This window comes from Octodon degus, unplaced genomic scaffold, assembly GCF_000260255.1.
Source record: "Octodon degus isolate 3935 unplaced genomic scaffold, OctDeg1.0 scaffold00062, whole genome shotgun sequence".
Lineage (NCBI taxonomy): Eukaryota > Metazoa > Chordata > Mammalia > Rodentia > Octodontidae > Octodon > Octodon degus.
In genome coordinates this window covers 7,152,683-7,164,313 of record NW_004524638.1, presented here as the reverse complement: position 1 = coordinate 7,164,313, position 11,631 = coordinate 7,152,683, and positions in this window count along the sequence as shown.

Genomic DNA, 11,631 nt, shown 5'->3' with positions numbered 1-11,631 from the left:
AAAGCAATAAGTGGTAACAAGAAGTCCCAGAGGCAGCGGAAGTTTAAGGCATTGTTGCAGTTCTGCGGTGGCCCTTCCTCTCCCAAGTATACACACCCTGAAACCTAGACCACTAACTGAACTTGAAAGAGAAATTCTTTGCAGATATAATTAAAGACCTTGAGAGGAGGTCATCTCTATTATCCAGGTGGGCTCTGGCTCCAGTAATGCCTTCTTCTAAGAGACCAGAGAAGACAAAGGGACCCCCAAGGAGCCATGGGGGCTGGGCCTTGCGGGCAGAGCCAAGGAGGCCAAAGATTACTGGGGCCGCTGCAGCCTCTGGGGGAAGGTGGCTTGGCTGACAGTGTGATTCAGGATTTGTAGTCTTAGGAATCCTGGTAGAATACACCGCCTTTGCCTGGGGACACCAGGCCTGTGATAATTTGTTATGGCAACCCTCAGAAACCAGTCTAGACATGATTAGCCCCAAGTGACATCTCTCGCTCCTAGAACATAGGGGTCTTCCTCTTCTGGGGAGCTTGAAGTGCTGTGGAGTACCCCGGTAACGGCAACAATGGTCCCTCCTCAGTTGACTCTGAATATTCTCCACTTTTCCACTGTAAGAAGCTAAATGGTGTGTTGGAAATGACACTGCCCAGGAGTAGAACATTCCAGGCCTTGAAACACAGCCACATCCCCATGTGGAGGTCCTCAAGCTTCAGCGTCATTTCAGGGTTCACTTTTTGAGAACTGAAGGCTCTACTTGACGCAGAGTGCTCGCCACAGGCACTGGGACCCGGTGTGTGTTTGATGAATATCTGTTCGCTTGTCTCAATGGGCCGTATTCATCTCTGCACCCCCATAACAGTTCCTGGGTACACTAAATACACAACAAGGATTTGTTGTCTGAAATTGAGATTTGTTGTTGATAGTAGGAGTATCTATCTATTGAGTAAGTGCTGCATGTCAGGCATTCATCTCGGCATTAAAATGATATATTTATTTCATTCTCACAGCAATGCCAAGATTCAGATATTATTATCTTTGTTTTATACATGAGAAAAAAAGATGCAAAGTCACGCACGACTGGCTCCCAGATCTGATTCTTGTGCGTTCTACCACTCAGAAGGGGATGGTTCGGTCTGAGCCCTTGCTCAGCTTCCTGAGTGCTGGCCTGAATTCTGCTACCGCCTGCCTGCTTAGCACTGCAAAGCCCAGAGCCAGCGCTATCCTGGCTCCTTCTGAGCTCTCTCCACCTATGTCTGTCCTTTCCTCTCCCACGGTGGATGCAGGGTTAAAGCACAGCCCTGGAAGTGTGTCTCCTCACGGATCTGTCTGTATAACATTTAATCGCCCGTAATGACTGCAACCCTGGCGGCAGCCATCTAGTGAACTTCGAGTTGGCATTTCAATTAGCTGTACTGATCGCTGGGCTGGGGCGTTTCAGGGATTAGTGGGGAACCATCGTCGGAGTGCAGTCAGCTAAGGGACTTATTACCACAGTGCTTCTTGGGGAATAAATAACCTCATTACAGCTTCTGTTGCTCTGCTGGAGAGAAGGGAAGAAAAGCTGAGTCTCTTGGGCAGGCATTTACATGGGGAGGCCTCAGTGCCCACAGCTACAATAACAGGCAGGAGAGCCTTCCTTCCCTTTCCTTGCCCTCCTACCCGTTTCTTCTCCTTCTGTTTCTTTCCTCCCCTCGTCTCTCTCTCCTTTTGTTAAAGACTTGGGCAGAATAGTGGGAGCTTACTGGCCCCAGGCCTCACTCGTTCATGCATACAGACAGGTCACAGTGACAGTTTAACTGGGAACTTTACACCTCCCCCACATCTGCCCCCAAATGCCCACACAGGGTCTCGTGCCCCGTGAGGGCAAGTCCTTTTTTTCCTCAGTTGCTCTGTGACGTCTGCCAGGCCCTATCCTGAGGAGACATCCTTTCATGGTGCCTTTTTCCTGCTGAGTTCCTTGAGGCACTGTACTCGGTGGCCAGTGCTGCTGGGACCCTTGGTGGGAGGACAGTGCCCCTGGAACAGGACAGTGCCCCGGGAACAGCATGCTCCCTGCCGCCTATTTGGCTCAGCTGTCCTGAGGTAGGGTCACCTGGAGTCTTTGGGATGTCCAAGCCTCTAACCATGGAGGCTTGGACCTGGTGGCCCAAGGCTTAGAAACTTCGGTCCTCCGTCTCCCCCTCTCTTCTTTTCCCCATGACTTTCACTGCTATTTTCCCTGTTCTCTCCTCACTCCCAAGCATATTGTACTTCTCGTGACAGTGAAGCCAGGCCGATGCCCACACCGTGCGTGAGCTCAGCTAGCACCTGAGGCCATTTCAGAAGGAATCACTGCATTGGAAGCTGGCTTTTCATTTTGACGCACGCCACCTGCTGCACTCTCCACAAAGGTCATGGAAGGTTTTTGTAGTGTGCCCGTGTACACTATGGAAAGAATTTTGGACCTGGTGGTGGGGAAAGAACAATTTTATTTCTTTAACCATTTTAAATTGTGGGGGGTGGACTTCTTACTTAATACATTTCCGCTTTCTTCATCTGTGAGCTCCTTGGGTAAATGCAACGGCTTGAGTAAAACATTTTCCTTCTACATAATATAGATATTTTCAACCAACAATAAGGCTTAGCATACTGCTTTAAAACACTCAGTCACCTGTGGTAATGGATCCAAGCTCCTCTGCCTGCTGCGCACCGCAGAGGTCGGCTGGCACCCTCACGCTTGCTGACCCCCTCGCACCTCTTGCCTGGCTACTTTCATCTTCCTCAGCATGAGGATCTGGGAAAGGCGGAGGATGTGGCCAACAGTGCCAGGGTTACCAGCTTCCCGGCTTACTAGCGGCGTGAACTCGGCCTCTATTCCCTCATCTCCAAGGAGGTGCTGATGAGGTATGAGCGTAGGGACCCTGGCATGGATAGGGGCCGATGCCTGTGCCCCAATCCTCACTATGTTTCCCTAAGTTTGCATGCGAGTTTCCTCTCATTCAGAGGCTAGGCTTCCTGGGGAGAGGCCAGAAATGGGGAGGAATCTTCAGAAAGTTTGTGGGAGGGGCCCCAGGACCATGATAAAGACACCTGTTTGCGGGCACTGGCCGAAACACAGTCAGTGAGGAGGACACTTGAAGGAAGGAAGGAGGAGGACAGGGAACACTTACCTGGTGCTTGCAGCGAGATGCAGTGCTAAACATGGCTTTTGGCCATGTTGTTGACTCCCACTTGTCAAATGAAGAAGTTGAGCAGCAAAGTTCAGTAGGACCTGAACAGTAGGGATGGAGGCAGGCTTCAAACCCAGACTGCCGGCGGGACAGTTCAGAATGACAGTGGAGTCTACGCTATAGACCAGGTTGGGTGGCAGATGAAGACCTGGAGAGGCTGTAGACACATAGACCAAAGGGGAGGGGAAGGAAAGACGCAATGGTACATCAGCATGTGTGCACAGGCAGGCCCAGAGGCTTGGGCCAGGGTCTCTCAGGCTGGACCATGGATGTCCAGGCCTTCCCCCTGCACAACTGGCACCCCTGTAAGTATGTAGCCCTCCAGACAGGCACTCCAATGTCCTTTCAGCTGTATTTTTTAGAGTACTTCTCCCTTCCTGAATAGAATATATACTGGGTGATTCCCCAAGATTTTTCATCCATTATCAGAAAAGAAATAAAGAGCCCCTTTGCTTTGACATTAAAAAGCTTAGTAAAAAGAAATCACACAACTCCAGTGCAGTCTAGTGTAGAACTTCTGGCACAGCCCATTGCAAGCACAGATACTCTTTATTCAACGTGAAGCTTTCTCAGCCCTGATTTAGGCCACACCCTCTGCACGAGAGTGAATGTATCAGTGGGTTCCTGGCTCTTCAGAGTCAGGCCACTTGAGAATGTGTGGGAAACGTCACCACCAGCAGGGTCTCCCACCTCGTGCAGCTGCCTGGAACTTCATGGGTTTCTCTTGAGCTCTGTGCCAGGGACCTCCTGCAGCATCTCCTAGACATAGATGTTGACATCCTCTGCAGGGTCATGGTGGCCACCGCCTGGGTCCCCATCCATCAGCAGTTCCTCTCCTCCTTGAGCTTTCAATGCCCCAGTAGGTCCTCCTTGGGTTGGACATCATTTGACACAACGGTCCCCTTGAATTTGCAAAGTCAAATCTGATCCCTGCAAGTTGGTCACCACTCATCACATTACTCATACACGTGGCCTGGTGCATCCTTCTCATGTGGTTGCCAAGGGGAGAGAGTTCCAGTTGCCTGTGCAGATCCCCTGGGGGAGCAGTGAGTGCCAAGCTTTTCCAATTCTAGGCCTCACTCAGGTTAAGCTCTCCGGGGGGTCCCTTGAAAACCTACTCACTGGTTCAGCATGCAGAGAAATCTACACCCTAGTGGCAAATGATGGGTAACACACAGTGTACTGATAGGAGCTTTAAGAAACCCACCTCCAAACTCTTTAACCCCAATGCTGTGCCATCTAGAGAAGGGTGGTCAGAGAACACTGGGAGAACAGGTCGGAGGCAAGTCTGCCTGTGTGTCCTGGAGAGGCAGCTCAGTGCCTGTCTTCACAACTTGATTATTATTGTTTGTTCTCAACATTTGGTGGCTTTCTTGGAAAATCAAAATAACATGAGACATCGCACTTGCCTACTTGCCCCACAATTTGGTGGCCCCTTTGGCCTAGCAATAGGGTTACATGGCAACGCCATCCCATGGACATAGCCAGTCTATGGAGAACCCTGGTTATCCCACTGTCTTCTGGTCACTCACATTTGCAACCACCAAATTGACTGCCTATAGCCTGTTTTCTCCTAGTCCTTAATAGAGGACTTGGCCCCAAGTAGGCACTCAAGAAATAGTTTCAGTAATTGACCTAACACTTGAACACTTGGTCTGCATGTAGTTTTTGTTGTTGCTGGATCAGGAATCGAACTCATGACCTCGTACTTGCCAGGCAGGCGCTGTGCCCCTGAGCTACATCCCTGGCCCTTGTATTAGTTTTTACTCTTCACTGAGCTTGGAATTTTCTCTGGGTAGGGAACAGCCAAGTTTGACTTCACCAGAGCTGGTCCCTAGGGTAAACCTAAACAAGTATGTATTAATAGATCAACTGATTACTTTATCTATTCAATAAGCAAATACTTATCAAGTTCTATTTTATGCCAGATATTTCTCTAGATGTGATGGCATAGCAGGTAAAAAAAACAACCACCAAAACCAAAATGAAATGAAACCAAACCAAAACAAATATGACCTTTTTTCCTATTAGTGTTGTGAAAATATGTACCAAAGAATATGGTTTTGACTAGTTCAAATGTTTTTTCATTTTCCAGTGCATGAAATAGGCCTACGCAATAGAGAGGTCATTATTTAGGTAACAACTGGTAGGATGTTAAGAGTTTTTTTCTTTGTATTTTAGGGAAGGGTCTACAGGGTGTTCAGGGTCTCAGTACTAGATTGGGCTCCTAGTGATCTGCCTGTTTACAGCCTCCCAAGAGCTGGGATTACAGGCGTGCGCCACCATGCCCAGTCTCAAGTGCAGTTTCAGTGTGCCCCCGGGGTGGGGCCAACACAGCAGGCCCAGGGATTGAACTCCTGGCCCCTGTGCCTGTTTGCAGGAGCTTCAATTCGCTGAGCTATTTGGCTGACTCTGCATGTTAAGCTTTTGACAGTAGCTGCTCATAACTACAAGATGATAGCCTCAGCTCCACGTTTCACAGTTTCACTTCCTGTGCGTGGAGGAAGTAAATACACAGCGCATGTCCTGTTTGCTTCTAAGCGTGAGTGAAAGGGGGCCAGAAGCCATCTCACTTACTCATCCTTTTGTAAGATGAACTGGGGCTCTGTCACCTACACAAGTCATTGCCAAGGAGAGTGGAATCAGTGCGATCAGCTTGTGGAGGTCAACTTTCATCCTTGGGGCTGGGGAGGAGAGGCCTTGAGATGTAGGGCCCCTAATTCCTGAAGCAAAGCCTAGATTCCCTCAGCAAAGAAGAGCGTGAGTGATTGTTGTTTGGGAAAAGCACATCTTCATAACTAAGATGTCGTCATCACGGCTTCCCACGGGCCATCCGTCACCCACACCACAGAGCAGGTTCTGCTCTTCCCCTCCTGAAGAAGCGTGAAGTCCTCAGATGAGAAGTCACTGAGGGCCGACAAGCAGTACGTTGGAGAATCAGCCTTGGGGCCAGCCTTATGCTTACGTTCACTGAAGCAGAGTTCTCTTTCCCCTCTAACATCGAGATGCCAGCTTTCTAAGTTCACGCTGGCCACTGAGAGTCTACATGGAAAATGATGGGATCAAAGGCTTGAGTTCAAATCTTTACTCCACCATGTCTTAGTTCTGTGACCTCAGGCAATTTCCTAGCCCTCTCTGGTTGTCAGTTTTCTCATTTATAAAATGGGATTAACAAATCCTGTGCTACAGAGTTCCTAGAGGACCACAGCATAGGACTATAAAAAGCTCAGCATAGTGTCAGGGAGCTGTTCTCTTACACTAACTCCCATGGAGTTATCGTCAGTCATACCCAATAGTCTGTGTGTCCTTCCTCTTTCCCTCCTTGTTTTCTTCTTTGGTTTTTCATTCTGTGCCTTCTACAAAATCATTATTGATCACTTGACTAAGACATTGCCTCTAGGCACAAAACCCTTCGGCCTCCTGATTCTGAGACCAGGATATGCGAATCACAGGGCTCCTTCCCTTCTTTTGCTTCTCTGGAGGATTGGAGTTCCCGGTAGCGTCTCCTGGGATGCAGCGGCTCCCTCTGGCGGCAGTACTTGGACCCTGCACAGCATTTTCAGAGCTCGACCAGCCCTGTGTTAGGGACCTCTTCACATTTGCTCTGCCGCCCGCGGGTAGGTCTTCTGAGCCCTGAGTCGCCCGGCGTCCCTCTGGCTGTGTGCTCTCCTCAGAGGTCTGAGTTTCAGCTGTAGGGGGCTCCTCTCTAAGTTTTAATAATTGCATCCTCTACCCTTGGTTTAACACTTCCAGCCTCTGCCCTGGGTGGTCCCTGTGCACTCTCTTTTTAATCAAGTTAGTAACTTTAGGCTGTACAACAATTTTAAATTCCCCTTGTTTTACTGTTGGCGTGGGTGCTGTTGCCTGATTAGATTCTGACTTATGCTTCCGCGGAGCAGGCTCTGTCCTTGGGCACTAAGCGGAAAGCAGAAAACAGACCTGGAAATACGCACCTCGTGGAGCTTCCATGCTACTGGGAAAGACAGAGGACAGAAACGTGTGCCAAGGAAAGAGTCTTCGGAGAAGGTAAGTGATGTAGTGAGGAACACAGGAGTAGGGAGCGCGCGGGAGTCCTGGACTGGCTTTTGAAAATACCATGCTCACACGGCACCATTCATAAGAAATACCTTCTAGCCTCACACATCGGGAATTACTATTATTTTTTGTTTTGTTCGTAACACGTTCATAGTTTCAAGTTGAGCCGCTGTGAAGTCAGGCAAGAATAGAGTAAGTAGGGCTTCAAATGGATAGCACACTCGAAAAGGAAGCAAAGTGTTTCAGACGGGTGGGGTGTGTGTGTGTGTGTGTGTGTGGTTTTCTTTGAGATGATCTCATAATTGCTGAACCCAGCACCTTTCTTAGAACACGTTCAGAGGCTTGTGTTAAGTCACAGGTAGAGTGGCTCAGCAAAGAACTCCGTCTTTCAAATACAACCTCTTAGAATGGGCCTCATGTCACCGGTCTCTGAGGAATCCAATCAAGTTTGCTGGCACATACTGCTCATTTACTTTCCTGAGCACCAACGAGGCCTCTTGGACTGGACAGTCCCTCCGTCGGGGTTTTCAGGTGTATATGGTTTGCTCAGAGGAGCAGCTTTTCCTAGACCCGGGGAGGGTCTTGGGCCCTGAAGGGTGTGGTCATGTGTCATAATTACTCTACTAGGGAGAGGAAACAGGACTGACTCCCTTTGCAATGACTCCCTCAGTCTGATGCTGATGGGCGTGTGGTAGCTGTTTATGGTGCCTTCACTTCAACCTGGTAAAAATCTGGACTTGGACCGGTACTCCTCTCTTTCTTGCAGAACCGTCTTTCGTGTTGGGTGAGACACTAGGTATCAGAGCCTGAAATGAAACCAGGGATGTGGCTCCTTGGAGGCCTCTGTGGGGCTGGTGCCTTGGGGCTGCTCCCTTTGTGTGTTCATGCAAAGGAGGATTCCTCAGGACCTGATTCAGTAGAAGTCATGTAATTTTTCTCTTTGACTTTCTAAAAATATCCCCAGGCTGCAAGAAACGTTTTGATTAGTACTGAGGAGGAGAAATGGATCCACTTTTGCTTCATTCCTAGTAACAGTCCCTTTGGCACTAATTCAAAGTCAAAGTTTATTTAACACCTTTGTGAAGAGACTGATTATAGTCTAAATTATTCCCACCGCTGGGATTCCCAGATGTCAGCGAGGAAGGTGGGCAGGAAGTAGGCCGCAGGACACAGGAATGCTGGTGGGCCTTTGGTTGGTCCCTGCAACTGTCTGTGAGGGACTTGAAGTGCATTTATCTCATTTAACCCACACAGTGACTATGTGAGACAGACACATTGCTGTTCCTTTATCTTGTACAGGAGGAGACAGAAAGGTAGATATCACCTGAATTGGTTTGCGCTACTATAACAAATGATCATTGGTCAGGAAGCTTATAGATAGTGGACATTTATTTCTCAGTCTGGAGGCTGAGAAGTTCAAAATCAAGGGCTGGCATCCGGTAAGAAGCTGCATTCTGGTCCACAGATGGTGCTAACCTCATTCCTGGGGGTGCTGCCTTCTTGGCCTAATACCTCTCCAAAGCAGCACATCCCAGCACAGCACACGCAAGCGATCACCTGGGGGATGGACTCAATGTGTGGGGGATGGACTCAACATGTGGGGGATGGACTCAATGTGTGGGGGATGGACTCAACGTGTGGGGGATGGACTCAACGTGTGGGGGACGGACTCAACATGTGGGGGACGGACTCAACGTGTGGGGACCGACTCAACGTGTAGGGGACTGACTCAACGTGTGGGGGACCGACTCAACGTGTGGGGGACGGACTCAACGTGTGGGGGACGGACTCAACGTGTGGGGGACGGACTCAACGTGTGGGGGATGGACTCAATGTGTGGGGGATGGACTCAATGTGTGGGGGATGGATTCAATGGGTGGGGGATGGACTCAATGGGTGGGGGATGAACTCAATGTGTGGGGGATGGACTCAATGTGTGGGGGATGGACTCAATGTGTGGGGATAGGACTCAATGTGTGATGAAGACACAGACGTTAAGAACATAGCAGACGTGAATCATTAGGATTACACAGATATTAAGGTTAGAAATGGGACTTCAACCCTAGTCTCTGACAAAGATTTGTAAAAGATTTTTATTTTTAATTTTTTATGCATTTGGTACAGGGTCTCACTACATAGCTTGGACTCATGGTGAGCCTCCTGTTTCAGCCTCCCCAGTGCTGGGATTACAGGTGTGTGGTCTCACCATGCCTGGTCTCAGCGGCCAGCTCAGTGCACTCGGGGTCAGGGCGTGCACTGTATGTGGTGCTGGGGATGTAACCCTGGTTCCTGTGCTTGCCCAAGCAGGCATTAAGTCCACTGAGCTATCTTGCCACCCCTTGTAAGAGATCTTTAAATTAGTCAGCTGGGTAAAGTGTTTCTGAGAGATAAACCACTTTATGTCCTTTTAAATCACTTGATATTGAAGGAGGACTTGCCAGAGAGAAAGGTTATCTTTGTTTTGCATTCTTAAGAAAATGAGATAAAATCCAATCTAAACTTACTATCAAATAGGCCAAGTAGTGTCCAAAGTGGTTTCAAATATCTGATCTTATGTCATTTTCACAATATATTGTGGGCTAGAGGTTATTTCTTATTTTAAAGATAATAAAAATGATATAGAATTTCAGAATAAGATGATAGGAAATTAACAATGACTATCTTATTGCATATAGTTATTTTCAAAGTAGTTGCTCAAATTACCAGCTATAGGCACGTAAAGTTGATCAAACAATATAAGCACTAGCTGTTCCTTTCAATGCACTCATGGAAATTAGTAGCGCAATTATTTTAACTAATATCCTTTTCTCCTTTCCCCCATCCCAGTCCTTCTCTTTTGGACAGTTTCTTTCCCTTTCACAATATCTATTGTACCGTTTTGATCTTATTTATTCTTTCAATTTCCTATACTAGGGAGACACTACCTTGTTTACACGTATGAGTCTGATTTATGTCACTTATGAGGAGGGCCTCTTATTGCATCCATTTACCTATAAAAGCCTCAAGTTTAGGAGATATTAATCTTTATTCCTCTAACGACAAATCATCATTGGAGGGACAGAGATTAATATCTTTATTTACAGGCAGGGTCACTGAAGTTATTCTTGCATGAGCTCAAGCTATGAACTAGCTCCAGTTTTCCTGAAAACAGATCCCTGGTTTCAAGGGTTAATTGCTTCTGTGGCGTCAGCAGGCTACTGTTCTGGTTGTCTCCTGCCTCCTGGGGGAAGCAAACTGCTTCCCAGTGACAATGATGCAACTCTGACTGCACATGGAACCACAGCTCCCTGATGGAGGGGGTATGCAGCAGGAGCAGCACTAACTGTTGGTGGTGTCTGCTGGGCTGGCCAGCTGCGGGGCTATATCCGGGCCTGGGTTACTGGTTCTTCTTCACAGCACTTCCGTCTGGACCGGAATTTTCATCTTCACCCCTGTGCCTGGTGTCTGGGCTGGTCAGGCTGGCACAGTGGGAGCTATCCAGGCGGTCTCTCTTTTCACGTGACCTGTGCAGAGTTGGCATGAGTTTCCTCAGTGCACGGTGATTGCAGGTAGATTGGACTCTCACAGGGCAGCCGGCTTCTTCTAGGGCTGTTTCTCAGCCTTGGCTCATGTTGGGCTGGGCAATTCTTTGTTGCGAGTGAGATATTTTGTGTAATGCAGGATGTGTGACAGCAACTCTGGACTCTACCCACAGCAAAAATATCTCAGATAATCCCAAATATCCCCAGAGGGAAAGCTTTCCCTTTCCCCTTCAGAACCCAGGGCAGGGTTTTAAGGAACCCTTGCAAAAGCTACAAATCTTACAGTCTACTCTTGGGAATCCCAGAATTTTCTTTTTGCCACTTTTATCTGGTGAAGAAAGTCACTAAGCCTATTCTGATTTCAGAGGGAAAGATTAGAGTTTACATTTCAATGGGAGGAGAAGCAACTAATTTGCAGTCATTCTTTTTTCATTGTGATGCAGTATGCATAACATAACACTCACAGTTGTCATCATTGTAGGAGTGCAGTTTGGTGGGCTGAAGAATGTTACACCGATGCCTATTATGGTTTGTGGGCAGATGTCCCCCCAAAGCCTCTGGTGGTCAAGAAGGGGTGGGCTTTTTGGAGGCAGCTGACTCTAGGGTTTGTGATTAGCTCATTGCCTAGTGCTGGGATTGCTGGTGTGAGTGCAATACCCACCCTAAGGTGTAAAATATAAGGGTGGAAGATAGGTTTGCTGTTTCCCCCTTGCTCTTGTTTTTGGTATCTTCTGCTGCCATGAACTATTGCCACCCCGCCTTGGAGCCAGCTTATTAGGGACTGAAAACTTCACAAACTGTGAGCTAAATAACCCTTTCCTTTCCTTTCCTTTCCTTTCCTTTCCTTTCCTTTCCTTTCCTTTCCTTTCCTTTCCTTT